At 47.7% G+C, this 24,744-nt stretch overlaps 1 protein-coding gene across 1 annotated transcript in view; it reads left to right on the top strand.

Annotated features, from left to right (window-relative positions):
- SETBP1 (SET binding protein 1) overlaps positions 1–24,744 on the top strand; it is a 212,858-nt gene that overhangs the window by 4,973 nt on the left and 183,141 nt on the right. The window lies entirely within an intron of this gene.

The raw sequence follows: 24,744 nt of genomic DNA, 5'->3' as shown, positions 1-24,744 counted from the left end.
GGTTCTGACCCTGTCGACCTACATCCATGCTGACCTTTTGTGTCTGTTGATTTATTGACTGACTACCATTAGTTGTCAACCTATAGACTGTCAAGCTTTTTATTGTCGATCTAATGAACCACACCCTGCCAAGTTTTGGATGAACACAATTTAGCAATTTGTGGCCCCAAGCAACTATAATCCCTTTATTCATTGTATGCCTTTGATACAGTATGTGTTTTGTGGCACTGATCAATTTCAGATGGTATATGTGCCATTTGTTGAGTTCTTAAGGAGTTTAGAATCTGTAACCAACCAGCCATGGGCATTGGGTGAGCTTCTCTGCCCATTTCATTTGTGCTTCCCTGGTATCTGCAACACTTTGCACTGCAACATTTCCACAAGCAAATTATTTTTACTGTGGGAATCAGCGGCCACATCTATACCCCAGATTCCAAGGTGCGTGGCCTGATGGATTTGCCACATTCCCCCTCTTCGTCTCAATAGATGTAATTGAAACCAGACGTCTTGAGAGTAAGTTTCATGCCAAGAAACTCCATTTTCTTTCCAGCCAAGAAGGGGAAATAAATAATTTTTGCTGATGTTTTTTCAAGTTGCTGAAGCCTGGTTCCTGCCAAGAAGTACACTTATTGTTATTAACACATTATCAATTTAAAGCATGAATTGTTTAATATAACTCTTTCAGTGCCAGCAAGCCTAATAGTAGGGTGGTATTAGTCTCAATGGCAGGGGGCTGAATAGACTTTTATATTTATTTTATTACACTGAGAACGTTCTGTAAGTGGAAGTAATGTAAAGTGTGTTTTTTTGTTTTTAAGCTTTGTTACTTTATAGCATTTGTGTTACTGTTTATGTCCCTATGGTAACATGGCTGCCGTCTCTTAGGCTAAAACAAGGGTATAGCGGTTTATCTGATTTATTATTGTTTTGTGATGCCATAAGGTAACTCTGCAAAGATGAATCAACTCATTGTGGTGTGTTTATGTGAAGAAGAGGCCAAATGTGGTTATTAAAGTAAATAATAGTAATAATAATAATGATAGACATTTATCAGTTCTGGCCCAGTGCCTTTTTGGCTAAAGCTCGGAGCGGCTGAATTTGCCCCATTTGGTTGTTTTGCGGTGTAATTGTGCTGGTGGAAACCGTCATAAAGGTTTTGAAATCTAATAGGTCTAAACCAAGCTGGATTAGTTCTCTTTAGCAACAATGACAGGACCAGTTACATCTGGTTACAGCTGACCACTTTGAAGTACGCAGATGAGGCTTTGTGGCTTACCTTTATAAGCTGTAGTGATTTTCAGCAGGGGGAGGGGAGCGTTAACTCTAAAATCCTGCTTTCACAAGTGCAGCTTCGGCCAGCCGACTTGTGGGGCCGATGGAGGGTTGGACGCATTTTACGTAAAATACATCTCAAGATGCGTCCAGCTCTACAAGTGCAGCATGTAATAGGATTTCGCCTGGGATAAAATAGTCGCATCTGTGCCATTGTTAGTGGCAAGTGCTAAGTTACAGCATCCAGTCTGTACACAATACACTACTGAAGTGCCATAAGCAAGGCTCTCCTGGCGGAAGTTCATTGCTATTACGCGCAGCTGTTTTCTTTGCGCGCCCATTGGACGTATTCAATTGTTTATGTAGACAGTTGCGAATACACGATTTCTGCTCACAGCCTCCTGAGTTGGCGAGCAGAAATCACTGAAAAGTCCCTCTTTTTGGCGCCCAAACCACCGTTTGTGTGCGCTAAGCAGGACTTTAGACAAGTTTAGCCGCTTTACGTGTCTAAACACGGTCTATTTTGGTACGACATATGCAAAAAAATTCCCCCCCCCCGTTGTCCAGACAGTGTTTAGTACATGGTAAAGTTGCTTTTACCATGTAAAATGGAATTACATTCAGACACAAATACCTTTTTTATGTATGTTTTTTACGTGTAACTTTTATGTATGTATGTATGTCCGTCTGTCTGTCTTTTACAACTCAGTAAAATGTTAATTCAAATTGTAAAGCGCAACGGAATTTGCTGCGCTATATAGGAAACTGTTGATTCAAATAAACACCATAATTAAAAGTTCAAATAAATACACATGTCCTGCCTCCTTCCTCTTAAAAGCGCAAATGGGAATCGTACTTTCTGTCATTGACTGAAAGTAGATATCAAATAAACAATGTGAAAAAGCCTAGATCAGTGATTCCCAACCTCGGTCCTCATGGCAAATTAACAGTCCTAGTTTTGGTGATGTCCGTGCTAACGCACAGATGGTTTAATCAAAATAACTGAGGTATTAATCATGTTGCCTGTGCTCAAGTATGGCTATCCTTAAAACCTGGACTGTTAGTGTGCATGAGGACCGTGGTTGGGAACCCCTGGCCTAGATATAGTAAGAGGGGAGATCTAAAGACACTGGCCTTGATTCAGAGCCGGACGCTCTGACCAGAGCGCTCGCTCTGAATCAGGGCCCACCTCCATAATTATGGAGCGTCCTCCTGGACGCTCGTATAGCTGTGGGTCACCACCCACAGAATATACGAGCATGCAGGATGATGGTCGTGATGGTCTTGACCATCGCCACTGCGAGCCGAAGCCTGCGGTTGAGTTTCTCAACCGCAAGGCCCGGAGGGATTTTGGCTCTATCAGAGCCAAAATCACTCCCACTGACATCACTAGTGATGTCAGTGGGACCGGCTTCTGACGGTAGGCGTTCCCTTGGGAACGCCCCCGTCTGGGAGGCACGCCCACCAAAGGGGGCGTGCTGTCAATCAACATCGACAGCACGCCCCCTTTGATCAGACACTACGAGCGAAGGAAAGTCCTTCGCTCGTCGCGTCTCGCGCATGCACACGACGGAGCTCCCTCCGTCGTGCGCATGTGCAGTGCACACCATCGACCCACTTGCGAGCGGACAGCCGCTCGCGAGTGGGTCTGAATCAGGCCCACACACTCCAATCAGAAGTGGCGGAGCCATCTCCAGTGTGTATTCTGCACCCACAATATAAATGCCTCTATGACAGGCCCATATGTGTCTTTGCTGTTGTCTGAAAAGATATATCTGCAGATCGAGTGAGATGCAGATATATCTGTAGATGATGGTCGTTCATATACACCGAACGACCATCATCTTCCAGGCAGCCGCAGGTCCCGCTGGCCAGCGGCGACCCCCCTCCCCGCGGCTACCGGTGATCGCCCGTACACACTTTCCCATGGACAGATATATCTATCCATTGGCTGTGCAGCACAGCCGACGCGATATGTCTGTGAACGACGTCGTACACACTGGCAATTCTCAATTGATCGGCGAATATATCTGTCAGTGTGTACCCAGCTTAAGTCACCTTTACAAGAATACGACCTTGGTACATTTGTTCTGGGCATACAAGTCCCTTCCATCCCGTGTTCTGAACCTCCTATGTATATGGAGTCATAAGCGTTTGTGGGGCCTATTCATCAAATGATAAGTGGCCCAGTAACCATGTGGAAACACTAGTTTCCGCATATTTAGGTGACCTGACCATTTATCATCAGGGGTCCGAAAAGGACCCCCTGATATTCAGCAAACTCCGAAAACCGAAAGCTTTTGGAGTCTGCTTGTGAGAACAAGCGCCATCATCAGATTCCCCGTTCCTTCCTATGGGAAGAAGTTCCGGGGATGCGAAGAGGAATCTGAGCGGAGCCCTCCGCCTCCTTCTCACTACCTCCTCCGCTGCTTTGTGCTTGCGTAACCTCGGTTTGCGCATGCGCAGAAGCGGCGACAGGATAGAGGTAAGTAACGCAGCTACTAACTGTGGGGACAGCTACTTCTCGTAGCAGCTGTCCCCACACCGGAGCAATGATGATTTGCTCTGTGTAAAGTATCCCTCGCTACGAGTTGGATACTTAATTATTCCCCGCAGTAGGATATATGCCCTCGATGATGAATAGGCCCCTTCGTGTTTGTATGTGCAGTATAAAAATGCATATTTTACATACAAAGAAACGCTTACTAATAACACTATATCAGTCCCTGGGTTGCCAAATTGGCAGTTTGTTTTTCTTTATAGTGTGCAAGGTAATTGGCTCATTAGTCGGAGTGGTAGTAAGTCTATTTTGATTGAATATGTGGCTGGATATAGCTTCAGTAGGTAGCCTGTGTCATACTCATGTATGTAGTTTAACAAGAGTGAAGAGCCACTTTTTCCTACCTCGGCTGTAATGTTACATGCTAGCTGGTGGTTACAATTTGCCCACAGTGAACTGCCCTTAGCTGCATTCACGGAAGTGCTTGGAAATGGTTATTAATTGCTCACTGAAAATAAATGCTGCTCCTACATTCTCAGATGTTTTAACAAATGCCAGATACATCCTCCGTGCAAAAATCGCCATCCATGGACTGTCTGCAGAGACGTTCTCATGTCTCTGCGTTTCAATGCATTATTATTAACCTCTGTTTATATAGCGCTAGCGTATCCTGTTATATGTTACAGTTGTGGAGACAGTTCTAAAACAAGACATGGGTGTCAACAGTCAGATGAAGAGGTAAGAAGAAATTTGATACATGAGGTTACGTGCTACCTATAGAAAGTTCTTTGAACTGGTCATGCAGCCATGTTACCAACACTTTTGGCCTGAAATCAGAGAGTTGAGTGAGTATGGAAAGAACATATGTAAGTTTTGTGTGAACTGTGTAGAGGAGAGGTAATTGGTTAGAATAACTTATGTGTGGATGTGGGCGGGTTAACTGCCTGAAGAGGTGAGTTTACAGGCACTGCCTGAAGGTTTGGCTTGGGAAGGCATACCACAGAGAGGGTGCAGCCTGGAGAAAGCCCTGTAACCGTGAATGGGAGCATGTAATGAGTGCGGATGAGAGATGCAGCTCTTCTGTAGAGTGGAGGTGGCGAGTTGGGATATACAGTATTTTTAGACAAGAAGATAAGCGGACAAGCAGTAAAAGGACATTTAGCGAGGAAAATCAGTCAAGCCCCACTGCATTCAGTACAGATTGTATGGGTAAAGTTTGTTTAATGGAAGACCAATAAGGAAACTTGCCAGAATCACTGCAGGAGATAATGATTGCAGTGCCTTGTAAGAGATATTGGCGTATTCTGGAAAGGTAATTTTAGATGTATGTAACCAGCTTTAGAAAAAGAGTGCATTTGGGGAACAAAAGACAGTTTTAAGCCAAGGATGATACCTAGCCAGTGTGCTTGCTGGGTAGGACTGATTGTCAGCAGAGATAGGTGTCAATTTGGTAACGTCTGTTGACTTGTGGGAATAAAATATTGACTTTAATAGGGCGAGGGAACATCCAAGATGAAATGGCAGAAAGACTGGCAGTAATGTTGGCTATTTGGGTATCATCCCCATAGAGATGATGCTGAAATCCAAATGAGTGTATTAGTTTTCCAAGAGACGTGGTAGAGCGATCCAGGCAATTAGAACTGGCCTTTTGATTTTAGCCGTGATGAAATCATGGACCATCCTTGATCAGTGCAGTCTCTGTGGGGTGTTGAGTGATGAAATCGGGGCTGTAGAGTAGATTGTGTGAATAAATGATGGGGTGTAGACAAGCTATACAAGAGGATAGAACAAGATCAGAGGTTTTTTTTTCCAGAATGGGTATAATCACGGCATGCTTGAATAATGATGGAAAGATAACCGTATAGAGAGATTACAGATTTTAGTACAGAAGACAGGGCTCGAGTGTTTTGTTGAGGGTATAGGGTCAAACGGAGGTGTAGTAGAGTAATCCTTGAATGTGAACAATGCATTTGTTAGCTAGGAGACTGTAAGTCACTGATTTCTGCACCACTGTAGACTTTTGAGAAAATATGGCCCAGATAACACTCAGAGTGGTGTACTCCACTTGCACTCAATTAATGTCCATGCTTGTTCTTTATGGATATTATATAACTAATTGTGTGGGTCTAAAAACATCACAAACCCAAGTAATAACTGGCCAGAGACTAACGGATATTGGGCCTGATTCAGAGCCGGACGCTATTTGCGGACGGTCGTTCAGGAAAAAGGGGTGGCTATTCAAATGAACCGTTCACTCTTTGCGGTCTGTTGACGCCTCCATGTCTGAACGAGCGAACAAAACTTGCGGTCGTTTTTTGGATAATTACACCCCCTGGCCGCTCGCATACTACGTCATGTCCGCTATTTATTAGATTAATCGAGTACATCGACCAGCGTATGAACTGCTCGCTATTCTTGTGGTTGGTTTTTCCTACCACAATCTTGCGAGGAGTTCTGACTATAAAATAACCCAGTGACGTGGTCAATGACGCTGCTGTATTAATTATGCACACCCATAAAGCGCCCGTTTTCACCTTTAAGCACGCCTGCGTTCGGATCTCCACTCCCCGTTTTCAAGCACCTTCCACTGTTACCACCCACATACGCCTCATTCTGTCACTCAAAATAGCAGGCATTCGCTATTTAGCGAACAAACGATTTTTGGCCGCACTGACTGGTTCGCGCATGCGTATTAAAATCCGTACGCATGCACAGTTGGGCAAACATCGCTCGGTACGAACGAGCGGCCGCTTACGAGCGGCTCTGAATCAGGCCCATTGATCATGATATACAAAAACATATGGTCATCTATGGGGCCGTGCTCAGGTGGCAAGGCTAGGCTATTGGAACACACACGTTTTAAGTTTTGTGTGTGTGTGTGCATGCGTGTGTTAAAATAGTGGTTGTTGGGGTCAAGTATCAGGAATATCCTCTTTATGTCCTGTAACCCATTCAGTGGATGGATACAATAACCCAGGTAGCCGATGCACCTGTTTAAAATGACTGCAGGCACCTAATGTTGGGAGTCAATTTTATAGAGGTCAGTGGAGGTTCTTCTCTCCTAATATTGTCAGTTACCTGACCGGCTTGTGAGTCCTGTATTACCTCTGCTCTAGTGAAGTAGAGGCCGATGAGCACGAATACATTATCTGGTTGCGTCACACTATTATATAACTCTTGCTGACCTATAAAGAGATCAGTTCATGGTTTAGAAGGTGCATGACATAGGCCATAACTGAAATCTTATTCCCAGCTGGCAGAAACTGTATCACCCAGAGTTGACGTAGTCTGACCTTGTTTGTTTGTAAGGTTGTTTAGACAAGAGTACATACAGAGAGGGTTTGGCTCATGGAACATTGGGGCGGATTTATGAAGCTCTGGGAAGTGATAAACTGGAGAGCGATAAACGACCAACCAATCGGCTCCTAACTGTCATTTTTCAAACACAGCCTGTAACATGACAGTTGGGAGCTGATTGGTCGTTTAATCCCACTTGGTGACTTATAACTAGGGATGTGCAGGCTCGGATAGGTTCGAGTTTGCACGTTGAGTTCGGATTTTTCCCTCCAAAAAAACGGAACTCAGAAAGAGGCTAAACGTCATCTTACATGGACGAACATCATCATTCCTGGACTTTTGACCAGGAATGATGATGTTCGTCCATGTAAGATGACGTTTAGCCTCTTTCTGAGTTCCGTTTTTTTGGAGGGAAAAATTCGAACTCAACGTGCAAACTCGAACCTATCCGAGCCTGCACATCCCTACTTATAACGCCTTTGTGGGCAATTTCAAGTTGCACACAAATCAGATGGCTGCATATGCACCCGCTTTCCATGCACCTAATTGAATGCGGGTATTTGTATTTGCCCCTGAGCTGGCTGTTCAACTGTGATTGCAGACTCTGGCCCTGATTCAGAGCCGGACGCTCTGACAGAGCGCTCGCTCTGAATCAGGGCTGTCCTTCATTTTTAGAGCGGCCTCCTGGTGACCACCCACAGCTGTAGCAAGCGGCCAGGAAGATGGTCGCGATGGTCAAGACGATCGCGACCATCGGGCTTGCGACGAGACCCTTGTGGTAGGGTCTCGTTGCCGCAAGCCCTAGACTGCTTTCGGCTCTATCAGAGCCGAAGGCACTCCCACTGACATCACTTGTGATGTCAGTGGGGCCGGCTCCAGATGGTAGGCGTTCCCATGGGAACGCCTCTGTCTGGGCAGGCACGCCCCAGGCACGCCCACCAAAGGGGGCATGCTGTCACTCAACATCAACAGCACGCCCCCTTTGGTGCGAGACCCGGAGCGACGGTTTGCCCGTCGTTTTCCGGGTCTCGCGCATGCGCACGACGGAGCCGCCTGCGTCGTGCGGATGCTCACTGGGCCAACATTGACCCGCTTGCCAGTGCTCGCGAGCCGGTCTGAATTAGGCCCTCTGTCAAGTTGGACTTGGCTGTCTTGTGACTGTGAACATTTATAGGGATTTCTGCTCATACATTAATGATTTTATTAGGTAATCCTATGAACTGTAGATGTAAAATCACACGGCGCTATTTACTACCCCATTTACATTATCTCTAATCTCCTGGTCCTGACCTCCATCTCTCACAGTAGACTCCTTATAACAATTGGTGCCAAATGTAGTTGATATTCTGCTTGATGTTCTCATTTCCCATTCTGAGAATTATAAGATGATTTCTGCTGATTTTTACACTCTGCCTTTATGAAACAATTCACAACAGACACATTTTATAAGATATGTATATGTTTAGTGAGTATATGCTGAAAATTGTATACCAAGTCTAAATTTCAAGATTTTAGATAAGGATAATTATATATATATATATATATATATATATATATATATAGATAGATAGCTATAGATCCGCCATAACAATAAACCACTGACAGGTGAAGTGAATGACATTGAATATCTTGTTACAATGACACCCACAAAGGGTGGGATATATTAGGCAGCAAGTGATCACTCAGCTCTTGAAGTTGGAAGCGGGGAAAATGGGCAAGTGTAATGGTGCGTTCACACGGTACGATCGTCCTGCACCTTGTTATCGTTCATCCAGCACACCACCAACCCGCCAACGACCCGCGGTCAACAACCATCACAGGTTCCTATGTAACCTGGTCGATATCGTCCATACGTGCGCGTGCATCGCTGGTCGTTTGTTAATTTTTTGGATCCTACCAACCCTCAATCAACGATAGGAACGATAACGATATCGACCATATCGTGCATTTTTATCGTACCGTGTGTGCGCACCATAAGGATCTGAGTGACTTTCGCAAGGGCCAAATTGCGATGGCTAGACAGAATGGTTATGTAGTCCCGGTGGCTGTGAATTACCAACGCCGGAAGCCTGATCGTTAAAGATCCTGACAGGGGCACGTAAGTGTGTAACCCTACCCTTCTCCACTAACCCTGCCCCTGCAGCTGGGAGCAGGGTTGCCAAGAGGGGTGGGAGTGGGTACAACTTGCCCGGGCTTCCTGGGAGGCATCCAGCATCCCAGCAACAAGAGCGCTGGCGAGGGGCGCTCAGAGCGCCCCCCTCGCGGCGCTGAAAATATATATATTTTTTCCAAAGTGGGCATGGCCACGCCTCCTGCGATTAGGCCACAGCCCCTGTTACCAGGGCCCGCGGCGGCTCTCGGCGGGCTTGGCTACGAGCTAACAGTGGCCAGCTTGCCTTCGTTCGGGAAGTCGTCTGTCGAGATTCCAGTGTCGGGATCTAGACGGGCTTTGGCATTTCGACGCCTGTCTTTAGTCCCGAGTCGGACTTTAGACGCCGGCATTTTGACAAATGGCTACTCGGCCATCTGTCTTTTAACTACATCCTGGCTAGACGATTGGTTCAGAGCATCTCCAAAATGGCAAATCTTGTGGGGCGTTCCTGGTATGCAGCGGTTAGTACCTACCAAGAGTGGTCCAAGGAAAGACAACTGGTGAACAGGCAACCTGGTTATGGGCGCTCAAGGCTCATTGATGCACGTGGGGTGCGAAGGTTAGCCCGTCTTCTGGTCCTATCCCACAGAAGAGCTACTGTAGAATATATTGCTGCAAATGTTTATGCCGGCTATGATAGAAAGGTGATAGAACAGTGAATCGCATATTGTTGTGTATGGGGCTGCGTAGCCGTAGACCGGTCAGAACTAGACAATGGAGCAATTGAAGAAATTGGCCTGATCTGATGAGCCACGTTTTCTTTTACATCACGTGGCCGGCCGGTGGTGTGTGCTTCATTAAACTGAGAAAGAGATGGCACCAGGATGCACTATGGGAAGAAGACAAGCTGGCGGAGGCAAGGTGATGCTCTGGGAAACCTCGGGTCCTGCCATTCGTGTGGATGTTACTTTACCACCGTGACACGTACCACCTACCTAAATCTTTTTGGGCACGCGCATGGGGGACCTACACAATATTTGGCAGGTGGTTTTAATGTTATGGCTGATCGGTGTGTATTTGTAATATGTTGTTTCTCTTTATCTAAACTCTTGTGATTTACATTTGGTATATATGCAAGACAGAGGGGTTCTCCCCTGGGTATGCGTTTAGGAAGCCAGCGGACGGAATGCCGAACGCCGGCTTCCAGACAATTTAATCCCGACGAGAGACGAATGATAGGCGTCTAAATCTAGATGCCTATCGTTTTACCAACAACGGGAGACCAGGCACGGCATCCTGATTGGGCAGATGCCGGGCGCTGCAGCGGACAGCCGTGGGGGGGGGGGGAGGTTAGGTTTAGGGCTCCCGGGGGGGACTTGGGGTTAGGCACCCCCCCCGGGAGGTTAGGTTTAGGCTAGAGGGAGGTTTAGGGTTAGGCACCCCCCCCCCCCCCCCCGGGGAACTTGGGTTTAGGCAACGGGGAAGGGGGGGGTTAGGATTAAGCACTTAGAGGGGGGATTAGGGTTAGGCACAGGGGGGGAGGTTAGGGTTAGGTACCCTAAAGGAGGGGAAATAGGTTACCGTATATACTCAAGTATAAGTCGACCCGAATATAAGCCGAGGTACCTACTTTTATCACAAAAAACTGGGAAAAGTTATTGACACGAGTTTAAGCCTAGGGTGGGAAATGGCAGCAGCTGGTTGTGCCCCCTGTAGTAATCCCCCCTTTTAGTGCCCCCTGTAGTAATCCCCCCCCCCCCCCTGGTAGTACCCCCAGTGGTAATCCCCCCTTTAGTACCCCCTGTAGTAATCGCCCGCTGGTAGTGCCCCAGTAGTAATCCCCCCCCCCCTGGTAGTACCCCCAGTGGTAATCCCCCCTTTAGTGCCCCCTGTAGTAATCGCCCGCTGGTAGTGCCCCCAGTAGAGAGAGACCTAATAAGAAAAAAAAAAAAAATCACCTGAAACTCCCGCTCCTGGTCCCGCCGCTAACAGCTCCTCCGGCGGCTTTGCATGGGAGAGACATCATTGCTCATGACGTCTCTCCCATTACCCACTGCGGGAGCCGGAAGATGGCTCATGCAGTGGGAGCAGCAGCAGCCGCTGAGAGTCTGACAGACTCATCGGCTGCTGATTACAGCAAACACACAGCTGCCGGCTCCGGCGGCTGTGTGTTTGTGCTGTGTAGCGCTGACCGAACTCCGTCCGGTCAGCGCTACACTTCACTCGAGTATAAGCCGAGGGGGTACTTTTTCAGCACAAAAAAATGGATTAAAACCAGTAGACTGGTTCTTTGGGCCTGATTCAGAGTTGGGAATAGAGAGAGAGATCTCGCCCAACTGATCATCTTGGTGAAACCATGCTGCACTGCAGGGGGGGGGAGGGGGGAGGGGGGGGGGGAGGGGGGAGGGGGGAGGGAGGGGGGAGGGGGGGGGGAGGGGGGGGGGGAGGGGGAGGGGGAGGGGGGAGGGGGGGGAGGGGAGGGGGGAGGGGGAGGGGGAGGGGGGAGGGGGGGGAGGGGAGGGGGGAGGGGGGGGGAGGGGAGGGGGAGGGGGAGGGGGAGGGGGAGGGGGGGGGGGCCCAGATTTAAAATGTGCAGAGAGGTTTAGATTTGGGAGGAGTGTTTCCCTGACATCTAAATTGTAGAGTAATAATAAAGCTGTGCAGTATTTGTGGGCTACATGCAAAAGCAGCCAGTATTTACCATGCATGTAAAAAAAAATGCATTGCAATATGGTTTGTTCAGGTTCACAGTTGAGATATCTCACTCTATTCCCAAGTCTGAATCAGGCCCTATAATCCTAGATGTTTCCACATCCTTGAAAACAGTTGTAATAAAACAACTGAAACGTTGAAAAGCTAAAGCTGCTGGTGTATTTGGTTTATGAAGTCCCTGGAGTGCTGCCCGTAGCTGTCTGTGTGTGCGAGCTTGTGAGCAACCCAAGCACTATTGGAACAAAGTGGATCATATATATATATATATATATATATATATATATATATATATATATATGTGTGTGTGTGTGTATATATTTATTTTAAATGTATACGTCCACTTTATTGCCACGTCATAGGTGGCGGTTTTCAGAGTCTCCCTGAAATGCTGAAGTAGGCAAGTATGCTTGTCGTGAAAACCTAAATCTTACCAATAAAACCTTTTTTTTTATTGCAATTTTGTTTATATCCCTATCTTTTTAAATCCCACTGTGCCTCCAGGTACAGCGATGTGTATACAACACTGACTTGCTGTAAGCTTCCATTTGTTTGGCTTCTTCCTAAAACAAGTCAGTTATTTCCTCTCTCTCAACAACCTTTGTAACAGCCAGCCTGGAGAGATAATGGCATATGGGGATTGCTTCCAGCTAATGATTTACAGAGTTATTTTCTACACATCGGAGAGCGAGAAGCCAACAGCACGTCACGCCACCGGTAATCGCACAATATGGTCACCTACCCAACGACTGTGCAGCCTCTGGGCTCCGGAGAGAGATGACTCTCTAAACCTACTTTCATTTTCACTAGGAGCCTGTCACCAGATCAGAAGCATGGGGGGGGGGGGGGGGGGGGGGTGACACATGTTACCTCTCAGAGAGAGCACTTTCCTTGTGAACCAGATCAATCTGGCCATACATCCTGCTGCTGGCTGCAGTGTTTGTCCTTGTTTTGCTTGTGACTTTCTGAGATGGCTTTTCTGTTAGGGGCAGTGTTGGGTATATGCAGTGGGATTTAACTACTTTGTGGCCAGCGTTCGTTGCAGGTCCGTTCCATTACCATCCGTACTTTGCATTTCTGGCACAGTATTCTGCAATATGTTTACCTCGAAATGAGTTTTAATGTTTTGGCTGGTGCGCACCCTTCTGTCACTTTTGTAATGTGACTCTGTTTGGGCAATTTTTGTTGCCCCGGGAGACTGTCAGCTCTGCTGCTGAGTAGGACATGAAAGCGAATTCTGGTGCCAGCAGGATCACTTAAGCCGGGTACACACCTAAAAGATATATCTGCAGATGACAGTTGTTCACATACGCTGAACATCTTTCATCTAGCCGGGGGGAGTCATGCCGCGACTCCATCCCCGCGGCCTCCTCTGCAAGTGTATGGGCAGTCAGCTGGCCGTCCCTACCTACAGCACGATGGACAGATATATCTGCCATCAGCTGTGCAGCACAGCCGACGCAATTTGTCTTTGAACGACGTCTTTCACAGACCTATCGCTGGTACACACTGGTACAATGTTTTGGCTGATCAATTGATTGCCCACTATATCTGCCAGTGTGTACCCAGCATAAGGGAAGGGGCAGGAATTAAATTTGGAAATATATAGTGCTGGGTATAAGCGACTTTCAGGCAGAGGAGGGTCAGCGTTAGGCTGCAGGAGAGGAGGGTTAGTGTTAGGCTGCGGGAGAGGAGGGTTAGCGTTAGGCTGCGGGAGAGGAGGGTTAGCGTTAGGCTGCGGGAGAGGAGGGTTAGCGTTAGGCTGCGGGAGAGGAGGGTTAGCGTTAGGCTGCGGGAGAGGAGGGTTAGCGTTAGGCTGCGGGAGAGGAGGGTTAGCGTTAGGCTGCGGGAGAGGAGGGTTAGCGTTGGGCTGCGGGAGAGGAGGGTTAGCGTTGGGCTGCGGGAGAGGAGGGTTAGCGTTGGGCTGTGGGAGAGGAGGGTTAGCGTTGGGCTGCGGGAGAGAAGGGTTAGCGTTAGGCTGCGGGAGAGGAGGGTTAGCGTTAGGCTGCGGGAGAGGAGGGTTAGCGTTAGGCACTAGAGGCAGGGTTAGGCTGCGAGACTGGAGGATTGGGGTTACACTGCAGGAGGGGTGGGTTAGGGTAAGGGCTATAATACTTACAAAAATATGTCAGTATTCTGACTGCCGGCATCCTGACCATCTGGATCCCGTACCCAACCTAGCTGAATTAGCGAACGCCATTAAGCACCAAAGAGCTAAGATTTTTTGTGAGCTTGGTAAAAAGGCCAAGCTGCAGTCTCTATTGCCAATAATGGGGACTGCGGTCTGCACAGCTAGTTTGCCTTACACAGTAAATCTCTCTTAATATTGCCTGTCTTATGCTCTTAAATGGCCCCAATACTTATTGCCCACAATTTCCGCATTATTTTAAGTAACAAAAAACAAAAGTGCAGATAAGTAGGCTTCATGGAAAAATAGTTGTGATGCAAACACCTTGACAAGCACAGACACATGACATAAGATGAAGTAATCGGAAGTTTTAAATCTCTCCTTGCCTCCCTTCTCCTGCCAGCATGTGTACACTGAGGAGCTTGGTGACTGACTGGCTTAGGCCATGCATGCTATGCTCTACTGGGAACAAACAGAAACCAAGGGGCCTATTCATCATCAAATGCACATTTTCACCTGCAATTGTAAAAATTAAGTTTTCAGGTAATTAATCAAGAAGGTAAAGCAGGAGATATCACAGACATGGACGCTGTCCCCATACACTAGTATCACAAATATCTCCTGCTTATCTTCCTCTCCCGGAATGGCCCGCTGTCCCCATACACTAGTATCACAGATATCTCCTGCTTACCTTCCTCTTGTGGAATGGCTGCTGTCCCCATACACTAGTATCACAGATATCTCCTGCTTACCTTCCTCTCCCGGAATGGCTGCTGTCCCCATACACTAGTATCACAGATATCTCCTGCTTACCTTCCTCTCCCGGAATGGCTGCTGTCCCCATACACTAGTATCACAGATATCTCCTGCTTACCTTCCTCTCCCGGAATGGCCCGCTGTCCCCATACACTAGTATCACAAATATCTCCTGCTTACCTTTCTCTCCCAGAATGGCCCGCTGTCCCCATACACTAGTATCACAAATATCTCCTGCTTACCTTTCTCTCCCAGAATGGCCCGCTGTCCCCATACCCTAGTGTCACAGATATCTCCTGCTTACCTTTCTCTCCCGGAATGGCCCGCTGTCCCCATACACTAGTATCACAAATATCTCCTGCTTACCTTCCTCTCCTGGAATGGCCCCCTGTCCCCATACACTAGTATCACAGATATCTCCTGCTTACCTTTCTCTCCCGGAATGGCCCGCTGTCCCTTATACACTGGTATCACAGATATCTCCTACTTACCTTTCTCTCCCGGAATGGCCCGCTGTCCCTTATACACTGGTATCACAGATATCTCCTACTTACCTTCCTCTCCCGGAATAGCCCGCTGTCCCCATACACTAGTATCACAGATATTACCTTCCTCTTGCGGAATGGCCCGCTGTCCTCATACACTAGTATCACAGATATCTCCTACTTACCTTCCTCTCCCGGAATGGCTGCTGTCCCCATACACTAGTATCACAGATATCTCCTACTTAACTTCCTCTCCCGGAATAGCCCGCTGTTCCCATACACTAGTATCACAGATATCTCCTGCTTACCTTCCTCTTGCGGAATGGCCCGCTGTCCTCATACACTAGTATCACAGATATCTCCTGCTTACCTTCCTCTCCCGGAATGGCTGCTGTCCCCATACACTAGTATCACAGATATCTCCTGCTTACCTTCCTCTCCCGGAATGGCCCGCTGTCCCCATACACTAGTATCACAGATATCTCCTGCTTACCTTCCTCTCCCGGAATGGCCCGCTGTCCCTATACAATAGGTATGGGGACAGAATTAATCAAGCTCTGCAAATATTATTTTTTCGGAGCTTGATTGCGGCAGCATTCGCCATCTTATCCTATGGGACGGAGTCCCGGGTCGCGAAGAGGGATCCTTTCGGTTCCCTCCGGCTCCTTCCGCCGGGGCTCTTGTGTGCATGCGTGACCTGTCGCGAGCAGTGATTCACTGCAAGCCGCTCGCTGGGACAGCCGATCTTTGAATCAGCATTCTCAGCGCCGGAGCAATGATGAATTGCTTCGGCATCCATGGCGAGTCATTGTGTTAATTATCGGGGTCCGTTCGAACCATGATAATTAAAATCTTGAATAGGCCCCCAAATGTCCCCAGGGGGGAGAAATGTATTTTTTGTCGTGGCGGATAATAATAAATTTTTACACCACACTGATTTCCTTTTAATTACAATGTATTACTTCAAAATATATCGGTCACAGCCGCTGACCAACGGTGGCTTTGTAAACCCGAGGGATAATGGATCTACCCCTTAGTGTTGGGAAATCTTCTGGAAAAACTGCTACATGGTAAAAAGGTGCAAAACCCGTTGAAAGAAGAGAAAGACGGAAACAAAATCTATGTGGGATCATTGGACCTTTTAATCTCTAGCAGTCATTGTGTTAGTCACCCTGGCAGTGCGGTGTCCTCAGCCTGGTGACATATCACAGAAGACGGCCAGAAATATAATGCAATGTATACTGGTAAAAGTTGTCCGTGCATATGTCCATCAATAGACTTTTCACTCAGATAACTCCCTAAAATCAACGTTTCCTGAAGTTTACATGAATAGTCATAACTCCGTGCACCCACGTCTGGTCAATATACACAAATGTTTCTTAAAGTATTAACTGTGTCCGCCAACACCACCTGCCCTGTTATACAGTGTCCCCAGCGCAGTAAGCGTTCGTCAGTGGTGTCTTATGCAGGCACTGACCATGATGCTGCCTTGTGGCCGGGAGAGATTGTTTGGAAGTGAGCGGTTGAGACGTTATTCGAGTGTTAAAGGAGAATCTGTGTGATCTGTTCTTAGAAAGTATAATGTGGCCAAAAGAACAAAGGACGGGAACATATTGTTCTCAGTAACTGTTGCGCTGCCCTTCCTGTTATAGTTTTGCTTTGGGTTATGATTGTCCAGCAAGATCTTGTAAAATGGTGACTGTAGGATATTCTGCACTTTAAATTTCTTTCACCCCTTTCACACATAGGGCGGAATTCAATTGATTTCGCGGCCCGCATCTCCCGTCTAAAGTGACAGGAGATCGCTGGCCGCTTTTCAATTGTGCCAGAATTTCACGCTGATCACGCCCATAGAGGTCAGGTTTAGCCGCGTAAAGCAGCTAAACCCGACCAAAGTGCTGGGCGCAATTGCGAAAAGTGATGTTTGGGCGCCCAAACATGTCACTTTTCGCACATTTCAGCTCTCATCCCACAGGGGCTGCGAGCTGAAATGTAGCGCTTGGCAGCTGATCGCGCCCGACAGGAGCAAGAATAGAATAGCTCCGTCGGGCGCGATAGGGGCTGGAGAGAATTGAATTCCGCCCATAGATGAAAATCCTGTTTTTGCAAGTGAACGCGCATGGACCCGGGATAGTCATATGTGTGGAAAGAAACAGACCCTTCTTTTTACCTGGGTCGGGCTGAGACCCGGGGATCTTAGAGCCTAATTCAGACTTGGGAATAGAGGGCCTGATTCGGAGCCGCTTGCTCTGAATCAGGGCCGGGCTTTTTTTTTTTTTTTGGATCAGCCTCTTGGCCGCTCACATAGCTATGGGTGACCACCCACAGCTATTGCGAGCGGCCATGATGATGGTCGCGATGGTCAAGACCATCGCGATCATCAGGCTTGCGACGAGACCCTTGTGGTAGGGTCTCATGGCCGCAAGCCCTAGAGAGTTTTCGGCACTTCTGATGTCAGTGGGGCCGCCCCCAATCTGCAGGCGTTCTCATGGGAACGCCTCCATTTTGGCAGACGCCCCAACCCACCAAAGGGGGCGAGCTGTCACTCAACATCGACAGCTCGCCCCCTTTGGTGCGAGACCCGGAGCGACCGATTGCCCGTCGGGTCTCGCGCATGCATTGCTATATGGTTTGTTCAGGTTCACAGTTGGGAGAGATATTTTACTCTATTCCCAAATTTGAATCAGGCCCTTAGGCTTAAAGGGGTATCTTTCTGTACATTGGCTGAATTCTGTCCCCCTTAAAGACGTGTGTTTAAGCACTTACAATGTAAGGGATTTTAGTCTCTTGATTCAAGGGTCATTAGAACGATTTTGTTTGGGGGGGGCAACATAAAATCGCTCCCGCACCCCCCTTCCTCCTTCCTCACCTCCCCTCCCTCTCTCTTACCTGAGCGGCAGCCGTGGATGGTCAGGGGCTGTGCGTTATAGGCTGCGCGGCCCCTGCACCACACGGGGGAGATGTAATGTGGATTGTTTTAACCGCACATTACATATCCTCCTCCATGCGGTGCAGGGGCCGCGCAGCCTATTACTATAACGCACGTCTGCTGCCGCCGCTCCATTTGAGTTTTATTTATTTTTTGGTGGGGGCGAGCCACCCCTTTCCCGTTTCAGCACCCGTGTTAGGGGGTGTACACATTCACCTGGCCCTGTCCAAACCTCCTCTCCTTCTCAGTATAGGGCCTAGGCCCTTAAACATTTTCAGCCCCAGGCCCATAATCTGACCCTGCATATCGTGTGGGTGTTGTGAGATATGAACCACTTATTTGGGTGTGAGTTATAGCATGCAGCCGTCCCAGATTGCATTCATCGGTCATTAGACTCGGAGGGCCTGATTCTGAGCCTCACGGCACTTCGCATGCCGGCATCGGTCGCAATTCTATTACGATCGTCTGTGCTGCCCCCAGCTGTTAGAGCAGCCTTCACCACTGATATCTGTACTTACACCTACCCCGTGCTAGGGGCAAAATATGACCGAAATAGGCGCCTCCTCGGCATAAGCACGACTCGGACTATGGTGTTACTCTGACTACACACCCACAAGGCAGTTCTTTTACCTGCGTACGCCTAGCCCAGTAACGCTCACTGGATGGATGCAGGGAAGCGACCAAGCTGCATCTAACTCTGAACCTAGATACGCAAAGATTGCGCCTCTTCGGTGCAGCACATGTCTGGCAAAAAAAAAATAATATTCCTCATGAAAATATGCTCTAAAAATCAGAACCCTTAATTATTTATAATATTAGAAGGTGTCTGTGAAGTACTGAATATCCTTTTCTCTCTCTCCTACCGGAATATCAGTTGTGTTTCTAAGTAATAAGCACAAGAGACGTGTCGGAACCCGTCTTCCACAAACTGCTCCTAAGGGCTCGAGACGGTTTCCCTCGTACAATTGCACTTGTGTGTGAAGCGCTTTCACTCACAGCGAGTGTGTCAGTCCGTGTCGTAATTCCAAATGACAGCGTTTACACTAGACGAAAGGAAATATATTGTATGCTGTTTTATTACCCCCTGAAGCTTCTCTGGCCACATTTGCCATAAATCCTGTGAGATATGTATAGATATGTACATGTATCTGCATTAATGAAGCCTAGCAGTGGGTTTTACCAACTGCTGCAGTAATTCTAGCCTGGAAACCTGCGCTTCTGGAAGGACATCTTGTCACAGTGTTCACTGTCTTAGGACAGATAGATCTCTTGTATATTTCTGCAACAGTGGCCGGGAACTGCACAAAAAAAAAAATCCCAAAAAACACTTTTGTCTAAATCGGTAGCAGCCATTTTGGGGGGGGGGCAAAACTAATATGAGAAGCCCAGAGGTAGGCAACCTGTGGCACTCCAGCTGTTGTGGAACTAAACATCCCTAACAGCAAAACTGTTTCAGGGCATGCTGAGAGTTGTAGTTCCACAGCTCTGGAGTGCCAGAGGTTTCCTAGCCCTGATATAGCCAATCAACAACTCCTGAGATCACTTGGGGCAGGATGTACTAAAGGTAAAAATGCAGTAAAATCCGAAATGTACTAAGCACCGCTTTGTCCCGATGGGTAACGCCACCTTCAGGTGGCGTTACCCAGTAGAAGACTATGGGCTTCTTATCTGGATGCTCCCCCTTGGGAGGGATCCGATCGGCTCTCTGGGTATGTGCAGAAGGATGCCAGTGGGAATTCTGGGTGTTAAACTCGGAAGTCCCTCTGTCCGAAGCCATCACAAAGCACAGCTCTTATCGGGAAAGCTGTCCTTCGCAATATTCTTGGTACATACCACGGTAATCAACCGCGGTATGTATCTGAAGACAGGCAGGATTTACCTCATTGCAGATGCGATGTTTAGTACATCCTGCCCTATAAGCCTTATTATCACACCCTCTTCACATTATTTTAGTTTCACTTAAATGTATTAAAGGGCTTTTGGAGCAGTTTTCACACAAAAAAAAACTATGCCAGGCCCTTTTAATTTGCACATTTTTAGTAGGCAGATGGCATTTCCCATACTTGTCATGTGGAATGTATTCTGCTTCAAATTTACCAAAGTGAACTGTGGAAAACATACCGGGTGGGGGGGGTGGCTGGTCCTGAGAGCCTCCGACTCATACGCGATCACACGGTCAGGGTATTTTTTGAGATGTGGATTGTGATAAATAAGAGCCCTAAGCCTAAATTGATTTGCTGCATTCTGCTGTACGTCTCCTTGCTAGTCATTAGTTCACTACACAATACAGTGTACATTATTATTATTATTATTGTTATCCTGGTTTATATAGTGCCACTAATTTTCGCAGTGCTGTACAGTCAATGTCATTCACATCAGTCCCTTACCTCACTGGAGCTTCCAGTTTAAATTCCCTAACCTACAAGTGTACTCACATGCTCAATAGTGTCATTTTTTGACAGATTCCAATTTACCTCCCAGTATGTTTATGGAGGCATTGGACAAAAAGCCATGCAAACATGCAGAGAACATGCAGACTCCACACACAGGGCCCTGGTCGAGAATTGCACTTAAGCTATCAGTAATGCTAACCACCATGCCAGCATGCTGTCCCCCAGGTGCACTGTGAACAATAGGGGCTAACATATCAATCCTTAAGCTGCATACACACGTAAAAAAGATTTTCTGTCCAACCATCCAACTAGTTGATTGGTTGGAATGAATATCTGGTAAGGTATGAAAGCAAATGACAATCAGCAATTTGCTCCCAAACCCCGGAAAATGGCCAAAAACTGTTGTTTGAACAAATTGTTTAGATCAAACATTTAACAAACTTGTCTGACCGACCATTTTCATCTGTTTTCTGGCATTTAGGAGCAAATTGCTGATCATCAGTTACTCCCATACGTTACCAGATTTTAATTCCAACCAATCAACTAGTTGGATGGTTGGACAGAAAATCTTTACGTGTGTATGCAGGTTAACACCCAGAAAGATGTGAGAAGGTGTGTTCACATGTCGGCATAGTTTAGTAAGGTGATTTTATAAAAAATCCCATGATGAATTTCCCTGCAAAAAAAGTTATCAAAATGATAAGAAATAGTTATTTGGGGGAATGTGACGTTACATAAGGCTTGTGCATTGTAACCAGTCATCACTGTGTAGATGGTATTAGACGCATGCATAGACCGCTCACCTGGTGCATTCCTCTATCCTGGCTAGCTTACAGGTATGTGCAATTACTGACCAAGAGGTCTCCGCTCATGCAGGCTTTACATCATACACAGGTGTGCAGTGCAAATACAATAAGTCTGGCACCAGAACATCTCTATTCCCGGCGATGTGTCCGCAACCCCCAGCGCTTTTAAGTAAAAACTCCGGCAGCAGGGGGGGTGGTGACGCGATTTGCGCTGACTCGCCTCATCGTGGCTCTGCCCCGGCTGCACAATGCCATTAATCATGGCATTGTGAAGAGGGGGCGGAGCCACGATGACATGATCGCGCAGTCACGCCCTGTGCTCCGCCCCCAATGCCACAGCAGGTGCTGGCCACTGCTCCCTTTGGCCGCGTCACGCCCCCAGCCCTGTAAGCCCGACAGCTCCCTCCCGGAAGGAGGGAGCTAAATGTCGGCAAGCCTGCTTTATTACCTGACTCCTCCAGCACATTACTTGGCTGTAGAATGGTAAATGATAAAACAAAAATATATAAATCTCCTTCTCTGCTCCAGCACAGTACTTGGGTTATGACAATGAAATCGGGTGCCGCTCCCGACCTCCCGGGATGGCAGGCAAGTCTCCCGGCTGCCGCCGACCCCTCCTGTTCCACCGCAAGTCTCCCGGCAGCGAAGGGGGGCGGTGACGCCTGTAATATCGGCAGTGTGTAGCGGGGGCGGGGCCAAAATGACACGCTCGCGTGGCTCCGCCCGCAAAATATTCTCATCTTGCCGGCCCCGCCCCCGTCTGCTGGCCCTGCCCCCCCAGTAATGCCGATCTGGCTGCTCCCTCCCGGAAGGGGCAGCCAGATAGTCGGCATGTATGCTATAACCCCAAAGAATAGGATATATTACCACACCCCAAACCCCACCCAAGCCCCTGGTAATATTAGTATACAGCCCCCCCCTACATTACTACATCCCCCAACCAGGTAATATTAGTATACACCCCCTTCCCCTACACAAACATTACTGCACCCCCCCCCCCCAAACCCCAGGTGTTATTAATATAAGACCTCCCATTCGTTACTACACCCCAAAGCCCACCCCAAGATGTTATTAGTATACACCCACATATTACTACAACTCCCAAACCAGGTCATATTAGTATACACCCCTACACACACACACTACTACACCCCCCCCATCCCACCTCTGTCCCCCCCCCAGGTATTATTATTAGTATTATACATCCCTCCCTAGATAACATGAATAAGCACACAGCCCCCACACCCCAGGAACTTACCTTTGCCTGCACTGGGTGCAGTGCTCTCCTCACACACAGACTGCTGCCAGGATAGAACAGGCCAGGAGGGGCCGGGGACTCGGCAGCACATTGGTGCAGTAGCTGTCCATGGCTGGTAGCTATAAGAGCAGGGTCTGCGAGCTGAGGGTAGGAGGACGCTGACTGTGCAGAGGCTGCTCCCTCATGGCTGAGCTGACATGACACAGCGCCTCCTGAAGGGTAAGTGAGAGGGACGGTAGGGGTAGAGTCAAGGAGGAGGAGAAGGAAGGACAGAGGGGGCAATTCTTCCAGAGATCAGTGAGGACTCGGAGCTGCTCTTGTAAGCTGGCGCCCTCCCCTGCTTTGCGCTCTGTGCGGTGGTAGTGGCACATGCGCACCACCCTAGTTACGGTCCTGGTGGCGACGTGCCCTATGATGTCACGCCTCCGCGCTGCTTACTTAAAGGTCAGGCCCGGGCTACAGCTGAACAACCTGGAGGCCCAGTGCTGCCCGGGCCAGACTCTGAGCTGGAGTGGCGGCTATAGAGTCCGCAATTCCATTTTGTCCCCCCTGTCGCCGGGCCTGCTTGGAGCTGCTTCAACACTAAGAGGGGTATTCAATATGGGAGCGAAAAGTCCGTGCTGGACTTTTCGCTCCACATCAGAGATTTTCCTGGGATAAAGTATCGGGCGCGCGCCCGCTTTATCCCAGTATTCAATATAAAAGCTACGAAAACGGCAAACTGCGAAGTGGGATCTGCGTAAAAAAACTAATTTTTCCTTGAATAAATTGTAGGACCCCCTAAAGTTGTAAAAACATGGGGGATCACTATGGGTACCCCCGTTTTAGCCTGCAAATGAAAGTCGGGGCTTTAAATAGCCGCAGCAGGTGCTTTTTTCCCGACATTGAAGAAGTGATGCAGAAGAGCACTTTTTTTCGTTTTTTTTTAAGTGGTCCCATCAAATTTGGGGTACATGAAAATGGGTACTATCATATTTTTATGTCCCTAAAGTAAGTTTTAAAAAGTTCTGCAACTATGCACCTGCCGTATACTTGCAGTATAGCCCTGAACCTATTTCAATAGTTTTAAACACTTTTTTCCCATTTTTTTTTTTTTTTTCGCCTGTATTTTTAAATTAATTTATTGGGGTGTCCCTATTTTTTAAAAAAAACTTTTTTTGACACAGTTATTTTTATAATGTTATTCCCAGGGGTGCAGGCTATTTTTTTTAAGCCTGCACCCCTAAACCCCAATTCTGCACTTTTTTTCGCCACCTATTCAGTGGTGAAAAGTTATCCCCGTTTTTTTTTCAAAGACTTTTCGAACCTGCGAATACAGTGTAAAACCAAAACCAGCGAAAATGACGTCATCGGTGCGAAATTATCGAAAAAAAAGACTTTTCGCTCCATATTGAATACCCCTATAACTCTGCAGCTCTCCCCATAGGGATTCATAGAAGCTGGTGTCTCATTTATGTATCACTGCTCTGCACATCTTTATGGCCCACGAACCAGTCAGTGATAGAACAGGGATGAACATCGGTTTGGTGAAGACATCGATGGTCATCCATTGCCTAGTTGGTTACTATTGATGGCCACTTGTTATTTTGCCATTAGTGATAGCCATAGTAACCATGCGGCCATCCCTACTGCTGCCTCAGTTCTCCCTCACTTAGGGCTTCATCCCCTCTTTTCCTCTATTATGAGGCTCCCAGCTTCCTAATTAGTGTAGCACCTCTCCCTCTGCAGTGACCCCTCCCCCCTTTACTGGCTATTGGGGGCTTCTGTATGTGTGGAGTCTCCTCATCTTTAGATCTTTAGTCATAATGTGGGCCTCCTACTCTCCTCTGGGAGAGAACTGGGCTCATGGCATTCCCAGTTAATGGGTGACTCTACCCCCTTGCTCTTTGCCCTGGCTTTGTGTGGTATTTTTCCCTCACAACATAATAAGGGGTAACTTCACCTCTCCTACAGTTTAGGGCAGAGATTCTCAAACTCTGTCATCAGGACCCCACACAGGTCACATTTTCCAGGTCACCCAGCAGGTGCACAGGTGTATTCATTACTTACTGACACATTTTAAAAGTTCCACTGGTGAAGTTAATTATTACACTTGGGAGACCTGGAAAACATGCACTGT

This window comes from Taudactylus pleione, unplaced genomic scaffold, assembly GCF_031769625.1.
Source record: "Taudactylus pleione unplaced genomic scaffold, aTauple2 ptg000189l, whole genome shotgun sequence".
Lineage (NCBI taxonomy): Eukaryota > Metazoa > Chordata > Amphibia > Anura > Myobatrachidae > Taudactylus > Taudactylus pleione.
This window is presented reverse-complemented; position numbering and strand designations above follow the sequence as displayed.